General features: G+C 44.5%; 1 protein-coding gene and 1 long non-coding RNA gene across 3 annotated transcripts in view; one reads left to right on the top strand and one right to left on the bottom strand.

Moving 5' to 3' along the window:
• The window catches only part of LOC134344882 (uncharacterized), a 39,053-nt gene extending 36,543 nt beyond the window's left edge, over nucleotides 1-2,510 (top strand). The window contains exon 3 of the long non-coding RNA XR_010017547.1: nucleotides 2,027-2,510. This is a non-coding gene — a long non-coding RNA (uncharacterized LOC134344882). The remainder of the gene's footprint in view (nucleotides 1-2,026) is intronic.
• The window catches only part of LOC134344881 (annexin A10-like), a 101,614-nt gene that overhangs the window by 52,631 nt on the left and 32,521 nt on the right, over nucleotides 1-16,462 (bottom strand). The gene's annotated exons all lie outside the window — the stretch shown is intronic.

Raw genomic sequence — 16,462 nt, 5'->3', positions numbered from 1 at the left:
CAAAAGCATTAATGAGACAGTGCAGACACTTTCATAGCCATCTTCATTCCTGATCCCTGTCCAATGTGTGACCATTGTCAGAATTATGACTGTCATAGGTTCTCCGTATCTGCTTCAGTTTCCACCAGAAGTGGAAGAAACCAGTGCTGTGCGACCTGCATCAGGCACACAAACGATGCTGGGCAAATGTCAGTCGAGCTAAGGTAAATCATTAGAGAAATCTCTGGTGAGTTTTTGTATGGCTACAGTCTCACCTGGGGAAAAATATTTGAAGTTCAAAGTAAATCAAGGTCAATAGACCAGCACCGTAGTTCCACAATGCTTTACAGTACAGGCGACCCATGTGCATTTTCTGCTGCTATCTGTAATGAATTTGTTCGTTCTCCTCATGACCCCGTGGGTTTCCTCCCACAGTTCAAAGACATAACAGTTGGTAGGGTAATTGGTCATTGTAACTTGTCCCATGATTAGACTAGGGTTAAATCAGTGGGATTTCTGGGAGGTGCGGCTTGAAGGGTTGGAAGGGCATATTCCCCGGTGTGTCTCAGTAAATAAAATTTGTTATCAAAGTATGTATATGTTACCATGTATATAATGCAGACACTTGCAGGAAAAATAAAGAAATACAACTGAATCTACAAAAAAAAAACATAAACAAAGATTGCAACCAGCCAGTGTGCAAAAGAAGCCAAACTGGTCAAACAAACAAAATAATACTGAGAACGTTAGTTGTAAAAGAGTCCTTGAAAGTGAGCATGAAGGTTGTTGATTCAGGTCAGATTTGCATTCAGTGAAGTTATCATTGATGCAATTATTTCTGGGTGAAACCTCTGTTACGTATAATTTACACATAACAAATATGTCTATTTTCCCAGATACTGATTTTATATTGGGGTGTTTATTTTATGCAACAGTTTCAGTTCTACCACTAGGTGGTGCAACAGATCAGGAATTCAATTCTGACAGGTTGTCTCTGCCAATATCAATGCCAACATAATGACTCAGCAATCACACATTTCTACCACCTGTCTCTGTTTATTTGACAGGAAATGGACAATAACAATGCCCAGCTTAGTCCCATGTATCATGGAAAATCTTGGGAAAGAGTCACCATTCTCTCATGAAGCCCTATGAACTCTCCAAATATGTTTTGTTAGTACAAAAATAAACCCATATGTGAAAGGAAAGAGATGTGGCTGTAATAACAATGTAAGGCCCTATGTGTTTATATTTATATTTTGTCTAAGTTCATGCAGGTGAACAAAAACTGAAATAAAATTTAGTGCATCTGCTGATATTTAATTTACACCAATCTCACATCTTAAACGCACAGTCCCCTCTGAAACACTAGAAACACACAATGTACCTATGCAGGAGTAATCAGAGGCTGCCGGCGAGAAGGAACTATTGAAAGAGATTAGTGAGAAAGGTCCTGTGTGCTGCTAGGGTAGGATGGGAGATGCACTATGGTGATTATAGGAAATGGCAAGCAGCGGGTAGCTCTAGTTACATCATCTCACTCATTGAACAGTACAGAAATGAATTTCACATGTCGGGGGAAACACACACGGGAGAAAATAGCTAGTGTAAGCTGATTCAATAATATATTTGTTCATTGACACGATATGGTCTCTGCAGGCAATGCTGTCAAAATTCGTGTAAGATTTCATCTCATCACCCTCAGTTGCTTGCTGCTGAATCGTGTTGGAGTTAAGAACTGGAGTGTGTAGGTTATTATATAGCTTGTCAATGATCATTTTGTGAACAGACTTTGTCTGAAAAACATTCTGTAGGAGGGATCTCTAATTACACTAAATACCAAAGATTTTGTTTCCTGAATACCTTTGAGTGTACCTTATACATTTTGGGTTGCTGATCATGAAAATCACACACTTTATTTTAGAAATTGCCTATATATAATTGGAGGAAGAGCGGAGTGATGATGGCGCTAAACAGCGACTCCTTTACTTGCATCTTCGGAAACACCTCTATTTCCATCTTTAATATCTTTATTTTTCCCTTTCAGGGTTATTTTGAAGACAATGACCTGGAGTTACACGCTGACTATGGTTCTTTGCAGGAATGGGACCCGCTCTCGGGGTTTCATAACCGGCTGTTGTTGTTTGGCATGCCAAGGACTCGGCCTAAGAGTTTGGCTCAACTTTGGAGGCCTAGGATCTCGGGGCTCTGGAGACGGGTGGGTTGAAGGTTGGTGTCATGGCAGGAGATCTGTGTGTCGTTGGGGGAGTCGGAAAATCTATCCAGATCTTTGGGCACAGAGCTCAAAAAAAAGCGATGTATCAGACTTCTAACAGTGTAAAACAGCGAGTTGTTTGTTATGTCTCCCTGCTCGCTGTGAAAGCAGAGACATCTTTTTCTCCCTTATTAGGGAGAGAGAGAGCCTGGTATGTCGTATACCAGGTGAACCTCGAAGTCTTTGGGGTAACTTTAAGTCTGTGTCTTTGCTATGCTTGGCTCACGCTTGAGTGCTCAGTGGTGGTGCTGATGCTTTTTTTGCCGGTGGGGGGAGGGGGGATTGCTGTTCACTGCTGCTTATGTGTGGGAGGGAGGGGAGATGGGGGGCACTTTGGGGTTCTAACATTTAATTGTCATTCATTCTTTGGGGCACTCCTCTGTTTTTGTAAATGGTTGCTAAGAAAAAACATTTCAGGATGTATATTGTATACATTTCTCTGACATTAAATGTAACTTTGAACCTTTGAAACCTTTGATTTATTACTTCATTTCATAAGTCAAGACAATTAAAATGTTGCCCACAATGTAAGCTGAAAAGTTTTCTATCTTGATTGATTTATAGAACCTGGGCCTCTGTACCTCCCTCTGCAATTGGATCCTTGACTTCCTAACTGGAAGATCACAATCTGTGTGGATTGGTGGTAATATCTCCTCCTTACTGATGATCAATACTGGCGCACCTCAGGAGTGCGTGCTTAGCCCATTGTTCTACTCTCTCTATGCCCATGACTGTGTGGCAATGTCAGTAAGATGAAAGAGCTGCTTGTGGACTCCAGGAAGGATAAAACAAGGGAAAACAAACCAATCCTCATAGAGGGATCAGAAGTGGAGAGAGTGAGCAATTTTAAGTTCCTGGACATCAAGATCTCTGAGGATCTAATCTGGTCACAACAATTTGATGCAGCTATAAAGAAGGCAAGACAGCAGCTGTATTTCACTAGGAGTTTGAAGAGGTTAGTTTTGTCAACGAAAACACTCAAAAACTTCTATAGATGTACTGTGGAGAGCATTCTGACAGGCTGCATCACTGTCTGGCATGGTGGGGGGGGTAGGTGAGGTGGGGTTGGTTACTGCACAGGACCAAAAGAAGCTACAGTAAGTCATAAAATTAGTCAGCTCCATCTTGGGTACTAGCCTTCATGGTACTCAAGACATCTTCAAGGAGCAGTGTCTCAGAAAGGCGGCGCCTATTACACTGGACAAGAAATTTTTTCAAAAGTTTTGCTTCCTCAGAATTTTTTTTAATGACAGACTGCTTGAAGATGAACACAAATATAATTTCAGACTACTTGTATCATGTAGGAATTTGGAGAAACAACAAATTAACCTTTATTGAATATAATGTGTTTAATTGCATAATAGTGCTGATGCTTTGCAATAGTTCAACTGAGTTAAAAATATTTTGTTAATGATTTTCATTTGTACTCAGTGTCTGAGGCTTCTTGCTTAAGTGTCCAACAATAATTCACCAACATTGATGGATTCCAGTTGCCCTGGTATCTTTTCCCCATGACCGCAATGTCCTGGTGAAAGCTTTCACCATGCTTGTCACTAACAGCACCAAGATTTGCAGGGAAGAAGTCTAAATGGGATGGTAGAAAATGAATCTTTAGTGACATGTTGCATTTCATGGTTTTATATGCTTGAAGCATGCTTTCAACCAGCTGTATGTAGTTTGGTGCTCCGTAGATGCCGAGAAAAATTTCAACAACTTTCTTGAATGCCTTCCATGTGATTTTCTCCGGTCCAACTAGAAATTCTTCAAATTGCCTGTCATTGATGACCTGTTTGACTTGTGGACCAACAAAAATGCTTCCCTTAATCTTGGCATCAGTTATTCTGGGAAGCAACTGTCTCAAATATCAAAATCTTTCATAGAAATTTTTGTGCCTGGTGATAGCAAATTCCATCCTTACAGTCCTGAACCCAATAATTATTACTAAAACCTGTCCTGCCCTGCAGCAGCCATGCTGCCTAAGCATGCCCAAGCATGTCTGGACAAGATAGGAAACTTTCCAGCTTACACTGTAGGCAACACTTTAATTGACTTGGATTATGAATTGAAATAATAAACATAAGTTTATTAAAAATGGTACATGATAGGGAAATTTCATGGTGATTTTCATGATCAGTAGCCCAAAATTCATAAGATACAGCTAAAGGTATTCAGGAAGTAAAACCTTTGTTGTCCTGTGTTATTAAAGACTCTATCACCTAGGGCATGCCCTCATCTCATTTTCACTGTCAGGGAGGAGGAAGAGAAGCCCTGAAGGCACACACTCAGTGATTCAGGAACAGCTTCTTCCCTTCTTGCATATCATTCCTAAATGGACATTGAATCCATGAATACTACCCCACTTTTTTCATATATATTATTTCTGCTTTTGTACTTTTAATCTAGTCAATATACATATATATACTTGCTGTAAATAATTTACTTATTTATTATTTATTTTTGTATTGTCATGTACTGCATTGAACTGCTGCTGCTAAGTTAGCAAATTTCACGACACATGCTAGTGATAATAAACTTGATTCTGATTGTCCAGACCTGCCTGGGCATGCTTATGCAGGGCGAATGCTGCATGGCAGGACAAGTTTTAGAAAAGTCATACATTTCCGTGAAGGATTTCGATAATTGAATCAGCTATTTCCCAGAATAGCTGATGCCAAGATTAAGGAAGGCATGTTTGTTGGTCCGCAATTCAAACAAGTCATCAATGACAGGCAATTCAAAGAACTTCCAGTGGGACCGGAGAAAATCACATGGAAGGCATTCAAGGATGTTGTTGAAAAATTTCTTGGCAACTACAGAACACCAAATTACATGCAGCTGGTTGACATCATGCTTCAAGTATACAAAAAGAGCATGAAGTGCAACATGTCACTAAAGATTCATTTTCTACATTCCCATTTAGACTTTTTCCCTACAAATCTTGGCACTGTCAGTGAAGAGCTTGATAAAAGGTTTCACCAGGACATTGCCGTCATGGAGAAATGGTATCAGAGCAAATGGAATCCATCAATTCTGGCTGATTATTGTTGGACACTTAAGAGAGAAGCTCAGACACTGAGTACAAACAAAAGTCATCAACTAAACATATTTAGCTTAGTTGAACTATTGTAATGTGTCAGCAGCATTATGCATTAAGCACATGATATTCAATAAAAGTTAATTTCTTGTTTCTCCAAATTCCTACATGATATAAGTACAGTAGTCTGAAATTATATTTGTGTTCAGCTTCAAACGCTCTATCATAAATAATAAACACAAAATTCTGAGGAAGCAGCACTTTTGAAATAAATTTGTTGTCCATTATTACCCATGCAGGCAATACCTCATTCAACTGCTTTCCTGGGAGGTGAGGCTGATGCAATTCTGCCAGGACATCCCTGGTTTTCGTTCTTCCCCTCCAGCTTCTCCTCCTCTTGGTAATATTCAGCTTGTGCCTCTTGACCCTCAAGCTTTGGGTCTGCATCTTGCTGTTCCTTCAGTTGACAATGTTGTTCAGTATCCAGTGATGAGGGCTCCTCGCCGGCTGTGTGTGTGTACTGAGGAGCACCCCAGTCTGATGAAGGTTGCAGGATATCATTTTTAGAAGATGAGTGGGGTTGTCAACATCTGTTCTGGTACTTGAAATAAAAACATAATATTCAGGAAGCACTTAGAAGGTCAGACAGCAACTGAGGAATGAGAAACTGAAATAAAGTTTTGGTCAAAAACCCTTCATCAGAATCCCCTGAATAAAGGTTTTCATCCTGAAATACTAATTCCCTTTCTCTTTCTGCAGAGGCCAGTTGACATGCTGAATGCATCCAGCAATTTTGTCTTTATTTCAGGTTTCCTGCATTTCATGTGTGGGATTCCCTGAAGATTAACTTGCAGGAAAGGAAGGCAAATGCAATGTTAGCATTCATTTTGAAAGGAGTGGAATATAAAGGCAAGGATGTAATTCTGAGGATTTATAAACCATTGGAGTATTGTGTGCAGGTTTGGGCCTCTTGTGTAAGGAAAGGATGGGTTGGAGAAGGTCCAGAGGAGGTTCATGAGAATGATCTCGGCAATGAAAGAGCTAATGATGAAACGCATTTAGACCATAAGACCATAAGACAAAGGAGCAGAAGTCGGCCATTCAGCCCATCGAGTCTGCTCCGCCATTTTATCATAAGCTGGTCCATTCTCCCATTTAGTCTCACTCCCCTGCCTTCTCACCATAACCTTTGATGCCCTGGCTACTCAGATACCTATCAATCTCTCCCTTAAATACACCCAATGACTTGGCCTCCACAGCCGCCCATGTCAACAAATTCCATAGATTCACCACCCTCTGGCTAAAAAAATTTATTCGCATTTCTGTTCTGAATGGGCACCCTTCAATCCTTAAGTCACGCTCTCTCGTACTAGACTCCCCCATCGTGGGAATCAACTTTGCCACATCCACTCTGTCCATGCCTTTCGACATTTGAAATGTTTCTAAGAGGTCTCTCCTCATGCTTCTAAACTCCAAGGAATACAGTCCAAGAGTGAACAAACATTCCTCATATGTTAACTCTCTCATTCCTGGAATCATTCCAGTGAATCTTCTCTAGATTCCCTCCCCCTCCCTTCCCCTATCCCTATTTCACTCTGCCCCCTCTCCCAGCTGCCTAACACCTCCCTCATGGTTCTGCCTCCTTCTACTACCCATTGTGTTTTCCCCTATTCCTTCTTCACCTTTACTGCCTGTCACCTCCCTGCCTCCCCTCCCCCACCCCTTTATCTTTCCCCTTACTGGTTTTTCACCTGGAATCTACCAGTCTTCTTCTTCCCACCCTCCACCCACCTTCTTCATAGGGCCTCTGCCCCTTCCCTCTTCAGTCCTGACAAAGGGTTCTGGCCCGAAACGTCAACCGATCTTTTCCACGGATGCTGCCCGACCTGCTGAGTTCTTCCAGCGTGTTGTGAGTAGTGAATCTTCTCTGTACCCTCTCCAACGTCAGTACATCCTTTCTTAAATAAGGAGACCAAAACTGCCCACAGTACTCCAAGTGAGGTCTCACCAGCACCTTATAGAGCCTCAACATCACATCCCGGCTCCTATACTCTATTCCTCTAGAAATGAATGCCAACATTGCATTCGCCTTCTTCACCACTGACTCAACCTGAAGGTTAACCTTAAGGGTATCCTGTACGAGGACTCCCAAGTCCCATTGCATCTCAGAACTTTGAATTATCTCCCCATTTAAATAATAGTCTGCCCGTTTATTTCTTCTGCCAAAGTGCATAACCATACACTTTCCAACAGTGTATTTTATTTGCCACTTCTTCCAATCTATCCAAGTCTCTCTGCAGACTCTCTGTTTCCTCAGCACTACCCCCCCCATCTTCGTATCGTCAACAAACTTAGCCACAAAGCCATCTATTCCATAATCCAAATCGTTGATGTGCAATGTAAAAAGAAGCGGCCCCAACACGGACCCCTGTGGAACACCACTGGTAACCGGCAGCCAACCAGAATAGGATCCCTTTATTCCCACTCTCTATTTCCTGCCAATCAGCCAATGCTTTATCCATATATGTAACTTTCCCGTAATTCCATGGGCTCTTATCTTGTTAAGTAGCCTCATGTGTGGCACCTTGTCAAAGGCCTTCTGAAAATCCAAATATACAACATACACTGCATCTTCCTTGTCTAGCCTACTGGTAATTTCCTCAAAAAATTGTAATAGGTTTGTCAGGTAGGATTTTCCTGTAAGGAATCCATGCTGAGTTCTGCCTATCTTGTCATATGCCTCCAGGTACTCTGTAACCTCATCCTTGACAATCGACTCCAACAACTTCCCAACCACCGATGTCAAGCTAACAGGTCTATAATTTCCTTTTTTGCTTCCTCGCCCCCTTCTTAAATAGCGGAGTGACATTTGCAATCTTCCAGTCTTCCGGAACTATGCCAGAATCTATCGACTTTTGAAAGATCGTCGCTAATGCCGCTGCAATCTCCACAGTTACTTCCTTCAGAACACGAGGGTGCATTCCATCTGGTCCGGGGGATTTATCTACCTTTAGACTATTCAGCTTCCTGAGTACTTTCTCTGTCGTAATTGTGACTGCGCATACTTCTCTTCCGTGCCACCCTTGAGTGTCCGGTATACTGCTGATGTCTTCCTCAGTGAAGACTGATGCAAAATACTCGTTCAGTTCCTCTGCCATCTCTTTAACTCCCATTACAATTTCTCCAGTATCATTTTCTATTGGTCCTATATCTACTCTCACCTGTCTTTTACTCTTTATATACTTGAAAAAGCTTTTAGTATCCTCTTTGATATTATTTGCTAGCTTTCTTTCATAGTTAATCTTTTTCCTCTTAATGACCTTTTAGTTTCCTTTTGTAAGCTTTTAAAAACTTCCCAATCCTCTGTCTTCCCATTAATTTTTGCTTCCTTGTATGCCCTCTCCTTTGCTTTAACTTTGACTTTGACTTCTCTTGTCAACCACGGTTGCATCCTTTTTCCATTCGAAAATTTCTTCTGTTTTGGAATATACCTGTCTTGCACCTTCCTCACTTCTCGCATAAACTCCAGCCACTGCTGTTCTGCTGTCTTTCCCGCCAGTGTCCCTTTCTAGTCAACTTTGGCCAGTTCCTCTCTCATACCACTTTAATTTCCTTTACTCCACTGAAATACCGACACATCAGATTTCGGCTTCTCTTTTTCAAATTTCACAGTGAACTCAATCATGTTATGATCACTGCCTCCTAAGGGTTCCTTCACCTCAATCTCTCTAATCACCTCCGGTTTATTACACAATACCCAATCCAGTACAGCTAATCCCCTAGTGGGCTCAACAACAAGCTGTTCTAAAAAGCCATCTCACAGACACTCTACAAATTCTCTCTCTTGAGATTCAGTGCCGACCTGATTTTCCCAATCCACTCGCATGTTAAAATCCCCCACAATTATCATAACACTGCCCTTTTGACAAGCCTTTTCTATTTCCTGTTGTAATTTGTAGTCCACATCACTGCAGCTGTTTGGAGGCTTATGTAAGGGGGTTTCGTCTCTTATGTTGGTGTCGTAGGCTAATTAAAATGGCTACTTCATTATGTTATACTTGGGAATGCTTCTTTGTTATGTTAAATGCTGAGAAAGTCTCTAGCTAGACACTTGTTGTGGGTTCGGGGGTGATAAGAGGATGTTACGAACCAATTGGGATAGTTGTTATGATTTTGGTGTATCTGGAAGATTTGCATGCACGGGGTTTTGGAGGCAGAAGGCAAGAGAGAGAGACAGAGGATGGACCAGGTGCTGTGAGTCCGCTAACAGGGTTGGACCCCGAGCGGGGCGTTCGCCGAGGAGGGGAGACGGAGACGGACTCGTGTGGAGCGTCTGATCGACCACCGTTATTGGTCCCAGGCGGCAGGTTGAGGTGGTCCGAGGGGTCGCAGGGTGAAGAAGAAGGGTCCTGAGCTCCAACTGTTTGTGCACGAAGGGATTGAACTTTGATAAGTGTGGCGCCTTTTATTTTCCTTTTATATTTTATTCTCTATTAATTATATAGTTCCAGTAATATCTATAAACTGTAAATCATTTAATCGTATCTGGTGTATTGTCTGTTATTTGGGCGGGGTGGGGTACATCACACAGCATCCACACAAACTATTTACCCAGTTTGGCGAGGCCGAGTCTGTTTCCCTAGACGACAGCGAGCCGAGCGACCCTGAGGCTGGCCAGGGGGGCTACGTTGTGTGGGCTTTTGTCCGGGATTGGATCTACTGGCATGCTGTGTGGTTGCCCTTTTTAAATCAGTAATGTGTGTCTCTGTGGGTTATTTGCTGGTTATTGCTGGATGCATGGTGGGTGCGGTCTTTGTTCGCGTTCAGGCTGGTATTGTCGAGTTGGAGGTGGAACTCGGGGCTGTCCATGCTGTTGGGAGAGAGAGGAAAGAGTGGTCTGATTTGGAGGTAGTGTGTGTGTGAATAGATGTTCTAACTCTGGCAGGCTCTGCCTGGCATTTGGGATAGTGTCCACCGCAAGAGGGGCGGAGGTGTGTGAGACGTGGGCGGAGCGGATCTCTCAGTTGTTAGATGAATGGCAGTGCTCGGTTGAGGGAGAGCGACAGGGATTGGTTGGAAGTTTGAGTAGGCGGGCTGGTGATGGAGTGAGAGCTGTCAGGTTCACTTACACCGTAGTGACAGCTGTCAGTTATTTGAAAGAGGGAGGAAAGTTTTCAGTTTTCTCTGGCTAGGAGGGCGGCTAAATTGCTTGCAGTGCCAGGGGGATCATTTCAGGGGATCAGCCCCTCCTTCAGTTGTTCAACTGATCAGAGGGGTGTCGGGAAACTTAGTGGAGGCCCAGTGGGGGGAACGGCTTGGGGTCTCTGGGGGAGCACATTCCCAGCAATGTACCAATGAACTTCCGAAAGGAGAAGACCCTATTCCTGAAGGTTTAGAGGGGCCACGCCCCAGGGTGTCGTTACGGATAGAGGGAAGTGATGCTAAAGCTATCCTCGACCCCGGGGCACAGATCAAGTTGTTGTACAGTTCGTTTTACAACCGGTGTCTGAAGCATTTATCCTTGACAACCAAAAGGGCACCGGAGATTTTGGGTACCAGTGCCAGTAGTTATCCAGAAGACGATGATTGGTTAATGACCCTGGAGTTCATGGGGGCATTGTCTGGGCACCCGGCGTGTCGAGTTGCTTCTGAGGACGTGTGTAGCAGCCTTGAGCCGGTACCGAATTTAAGCAAAACCCAGCAGTGGTACGGCCTGGGGAAAGTAGCTGAGGGTGAGACCCTCTTAGTAGATGCTCCGAATTACCTCGAGGGAGGGGAGTTGACCGCTGAAGACACCTCAGTGAGAGAGAGGTCATGGCAGCAGGACCCTGGCGCCGTGGAAGATGACGGCAGCGTGTGTGCGGATTATGCGACGTGGTTTAATGTGCTGGATCTGAGGAGTGGATGTTGCCAGATCCCGAGGAGTGCGGCTGTCGAGCCGAAGACGGCTGTTACTAGTTCCCTAGGATTCTTCCGATCCGAAAAGATGCCCAAGGGCATATCCGGAGCCCCTGCATCCTTCCCGTGGGGCACGAGGAAGACCATGGGGGAAGTGAAGGTGTGTGGAGTTTTGGTGTATGTGGATGACCGCCTAGAGCTTGGATTCGCCTGGGGGGACTATGAGGCGAGGCGAGTGGCTGAGCCTGGGCGACCGAAGCGAAGTATCAAATGTGGAGGAGTTTTTGGCCGGAGGAGTTTGGTGCAATGTGAAAAAAATGACCCGACATACCAGTTGAACTTCCTGGGGTTGGAACAGATGGTGGTGGACCTGGGGATGGAAACCCAGGTCGTCAATCTAACTGAGACACAGGGAAGAGAGGGGATTTGCACCGCTGAACTGAGTGCTCAGAATGCCGGCCGGAGACTGAGTGCCGCACTTGTGGGACGACCATTGTAGACTTGGAATTCACGCTCATCAACGTGGAGAAGGAGCAACGGAATTCCGAGCCGACACTGTGGTCATGTACTGATGAATTAATCCAGCGAGAAGAAACAATGACCCACCTTCGAAGGGATCAACAGAAACTCAAGACGTCGATTCAGAAAAGATTGGAAGACTTACAAGTTGGGGAGATCAAGGAAGTGTTCTGACTAAGGTCAACAGAAAACTGAGAGCCCAAGGAAGGGAGTTTGACTACACTCCCGAGGAGGTGAAGAAATGGAGGACAGATCTCGGAAAAGGGAGGCGGACGCTTGAAAGGAACCTGAAGATGACTATCGCGAGTTTAAATGAAGTGGAAAATCTGAAAGTTGACCTGGAAGATGTCATCAGGAAGAAAAAACTGGAGGCTGACCATCCTTCAACTGCTGCTTTTCAGGTCAGGGTGGAAGAAGCTGGTGGGGTAACTGCGTCCCTGAGTCCCTGAGTCAGAACTGCTGAGGCTGTGGCGAGAGTTGAAGGAGTCCCCGAAGAAGCTGACGTCTCGACTACAGGAGGCTGAAGGGGTAGCCCCGGCTAAATGTTTCAGTTTGGAGAAACTTAAACAGCGACTAACGATCGAGGGAATGAGGAAGGATACGGATTCGAAGGATGATGTGCTGGACGTGTGGTACATGCTGCCTTTCGCTAACTTCCCTGTGATTGAGGAAGAGACCCTTGGCCCTTCTCCCACTGAGTCAGGTGTAGTGGGGAGGGTTAGCTGTGGGCAGTCTGAGTTACGGCAGGATCAGGAAGGAGGAGAGGCGGGGCCCCGGACACGGCACAGGGGGCTCCGAGTTGTAATGGTGGCCTGAGTGAGGGAGGAGTTGGCAAGCAGGCCCAAGGTATCCCTAGTAGTATGTGAGTCTTTTGGGTTTAGGTGAGGGGGTATGGAGGTCTCGGAGGGTTAAGAAGCTCCCAGATAGGTTGGCCTATGTAGCGCCCATGGGACGGGAGTAAGGTCCACTGTTTGGGGAGCACTGTCACTGTGTGTATCTGTGTATGTGTGTGTTGGGAGTCTGCAGGACTGGTTGGCGAGTTATTCAGAAGTCATGAGGACATGACTTTGTTTGGTGGGGGGACAGTGTAAGGGGGTTTCGTCTCTTATGTTGGTGTCGTAGGCTAATTAAAATGGCTTCTTCGTTATGTTATACTCGGGAATGCTTCTTTGTTATGTTAAATGCTGAGAAAGTCTCCAGCTAGACACTTGTTGTGGGTTCGGGGGTGATAAGAGGATGTTACGAACCAATTGGGATAGTTGTTATGATTTGTTGTATCTGGAAGATTTGTATGCGCGGGGTTTTGGAGGCAGAAGACGGGAGAGAGAGACAGAGGATGGACCAGGTGCTGTGAGTCCGCTAACAGGGTTGGACCCCAAACGGGGCGTTCGCCGAGGAGGGGAGACGGAGACGGACTCGTGTGGAGCGTCTGGTCGACCACCGTTATTGGTCCCAGGCGGCCGGTCGAGGTGGTCCGAGGGGTCGTAGGGTGAAGAAGAAGGGTCCTGAACTCCATCTGTTTTGTGCACGAAGAGATTTGAACTTTGATAAGTGTGATGCCTTTTATTTCCTTTTATCTTTTATTCTCTATTAATTATATAGTTCCAGTAATATCTATAAACTGTAAATCATTTATTGTGTCTGGTGTATTGTCTGTTATTCGGGTGGGGTGGAGTACATCACACAGCATCCACACAAACTAATTACCCAATTTGGTGGGGCCGAGGCTATTTCCCTAGACGACAGTGAGCCGAGCGACCCTGAGGGTGGTCAGGGGGGCTACACTTATAAATAACTGCCATCAGGGTCCTTTTACCTTTGCGATTTCTTAGCTCAACCCATAAAGATTCTGCACCTTCCGATCCTATGTCACCTCTTTCTAATGATTTAATATCATTTCTTACCAATAAAGCCATGCCTCCCCCTCTGCCTACCTTCCTATCCTTCCGATACACCATGTATCCTTGGATGTTCAGCTCCCAGAGACATGCATCCTTTAGCCATGTCTCAGTGATGGCCACAATATCATACCTGCCAATCTGTAGCTGTATGACAATATCATCCACCTTATTCCTTAAGCTGCGTGCATTTAAGTATAACACATTAAGACCAATATTCGGTTCTTTTCGTTTTGATTACACTGCAACTCATCCCAATGGCTACAAATTTGCCCCATCACCTGCCTGTCTTTCCTGACAACTTTACTGCTCACTATCTTAGATTTATTTCTGTTTTCCCCTTCCTCAGCTCTGTCATTCCGGTTCCCATCCCCCTGCCCAATTAGTTTAAACCCTCCCGAACAGCTCTATTAAACCTTCCCGCTAGGATATTGGTCCCCCTTCGGGTTCAGATGTAACCTGTCCTTTTTGAACAGGTCATACTTCCCCCAGAAGAGATCCCAATGATCCAAGAATCTGAAGCCCTGCCCCCTGCACCAGTCTCTCAGCCACGCGTTCATCTGCCTGATCCTACTATTCTTGCCCTCGCTAGCACGTGGCGCAGGTAACAATCCCGAGATTACTACCCTGGAGGTCCTGCTCGTCAGCTTCCTTCCTAACTCCAAGAAACCCCTCTTCCGGACCTCCTCCCTTGTCCTATCTATGTCATTAGTACCAACATGTACCAAGACAACTGGCTGCTCGCCCTTGCCTTTCAGAATATTCTGGACCCATTTGATGGCCCCGGACCTGTACTTTCCAGAGTTTAGAAGAATGGGGGGGGGGGGGATCCTATTGAATATTGAAAGGTCAAAATAGAGTGGACATGGAGAGGTTGTTGCCCATATTTAGGGGCCTCAGAATAGAAGGATGTTATTATGTCTTGAAACTCCAAAGCATAAAACTAATTGAAAGCAAAAAGACAGGAACCCAGGGAACAGGTCTTAGTTCCGTTTATACTTTAAGTGAGGTGTGCGTGTATGACTGGTGGCATGGTGATGTATGCCATTCATGTACATATAACCATATTTAATTATTTGTACAACAAAGAATACTTAATCAAACAATATATTTACAATATTACTCTAATATTACTGATCAGACGTCCCATTAGAACAGAGGTTTTTAGCTAGAGTGTGGTGAGTGTGTGGAATTCATTGCCACAGGCGGTGGAGGAGGCCAAGTCATTGGGTATATTTAAAGAGTAAGTTGATAGGTTCTTGATTAGTAAGGGCATTAAAGCTTATGGAGAGAAGACAGAATAATGGGGTTGAAAGGGATAATAAATCAGCCATGATGGTATGGCGGAGCACGCTCGATGGGCCGAATAGCATCATTCTGCTCCTTGATCTGATGGTCATACCTGCAATTTTTCTGTGATTTTAAATGCTTTCATTGAATTGGCACTCAGCACCTTTGGTAGGATTGTGAATTGGTGTGAGGTCACTTAAAATGAGGATAACCCTCTGCCCCCTCCCACCATCCCTCCCTTCGGGTATTGCTGTATGCAGAGATAATATGCCAGTGTGATTCCCCTAGGATCAATATATCAGGTGTCTTCCTAGAAACATTACACGTACCATCTGAAGAATCTGATAATTGTGGGAGGAGTATTCTGTTGAGAAAAGGGATCAAACTACTGAAGGGAGCTCACATGCACAGAGGAGGGCAGCCGATGCACGCCCGCACTTGTGGAAAGGCAGCAATGCTGTAAAATCCCAGTGCCTTTTCACACTTTCCTTGCACATTGACTGCATGAGTGGCCTCAGCAAACTGCATTAAACAGCAGGTGGGGAGACCTGAGAGAGATCTGCCAAGGGTCTTCCTGCAGAATATCACATATCTCGGTTTTGCAAACTCTTTAAATTGCAAATACTTTGCTTATAATAAAGGTCCAAGAACATTACGTATCTCTAAAGATTTCGTTGGAGTGGGCTTCTTACTGCTGGGAATATCTTTTCCTCTTAACTAAAGGTCCTTGATCCACCATGAGCGACTTATCATTGCTCTATGACATCTCCAATGATGGAGTAAGGTGTCAGCAATGAGCACCCCGTAGATGTGTAACTCTAGAACTAAAGGCTGGAAAATGTCTTAGAATGTATTCCGAAGTTATGGTTTCTTGCAAATACTAATTTTAACAGCTAATTTGTTCAGACAAACCAGGCAGCATCTCTAGGAAGAGGCACAGTCGACGTTTCAGGCCGAGACCCTTCGTCAGGACAAAGGTCTTGGCTTGAAACGTCGACTGCGCCTCTTCCTAGAGATGCTGCCTGGCCTGCTGCGTTCACCAGCAACTTTGATGTGTGATGCTTGAATTTCCAGCACCTGCAGAATTCCTGTTGTTTGCGTTGTTCAGACAAATACTACTTTGTCTGAAGTGTGAGTGTGAGGAAGGAGGAGTTTGAAAACTATATTTAATTCAAAAGAAGCATTGTAGGTACATTGTAACCATAGCATTGTCTTGCTGTTACCTTTGATCTTTAGCATATCAAAATGTCATATAATATTGAGTCCAGCAGGCCTGTTCTTCCAAGAGTGTCTCAATAGGATGCCCGTTGCTCATTTTTGTTGAATAAACACTTCTATATCCACTAGCTTCAGTGTCTCTCCAGTGACTTCGTTCATGTCATGACAAATGCATTCTTATAGCCATAGTCATAGTCGTGCAACACACATAAAAGTTGCTGGTGAACGCAGCAGACCAGGCAGCATCTCTAGGAAGAGGTGCAGTCGACGTTTCAGGCCGAGACCCTTCGTCAGGACTAACTGAAGGAAGAGTGAGTAAGGGATTGAAAGTGGGAGGGGGAGGGGGAGATC

The sequence above is a fragment of the Mobula hypostoma genome, chromosome 4, assembly GCF_963921235.1.
Source record: "Mobula hypostoma chromosome 4, sMobHyp1.1, whole genome shotgun sequence".
NCBI lineage: Eukaryota > Metazoa > Chordata > Chondrichthyes > Myliobatiformes > Myliobatidae > Mobula > Mobula hypostoma.
Note: the sequence above shows the minus strand (reverse complement) of the source record. Positions and strands in the feature narration are given on the sequence as shown.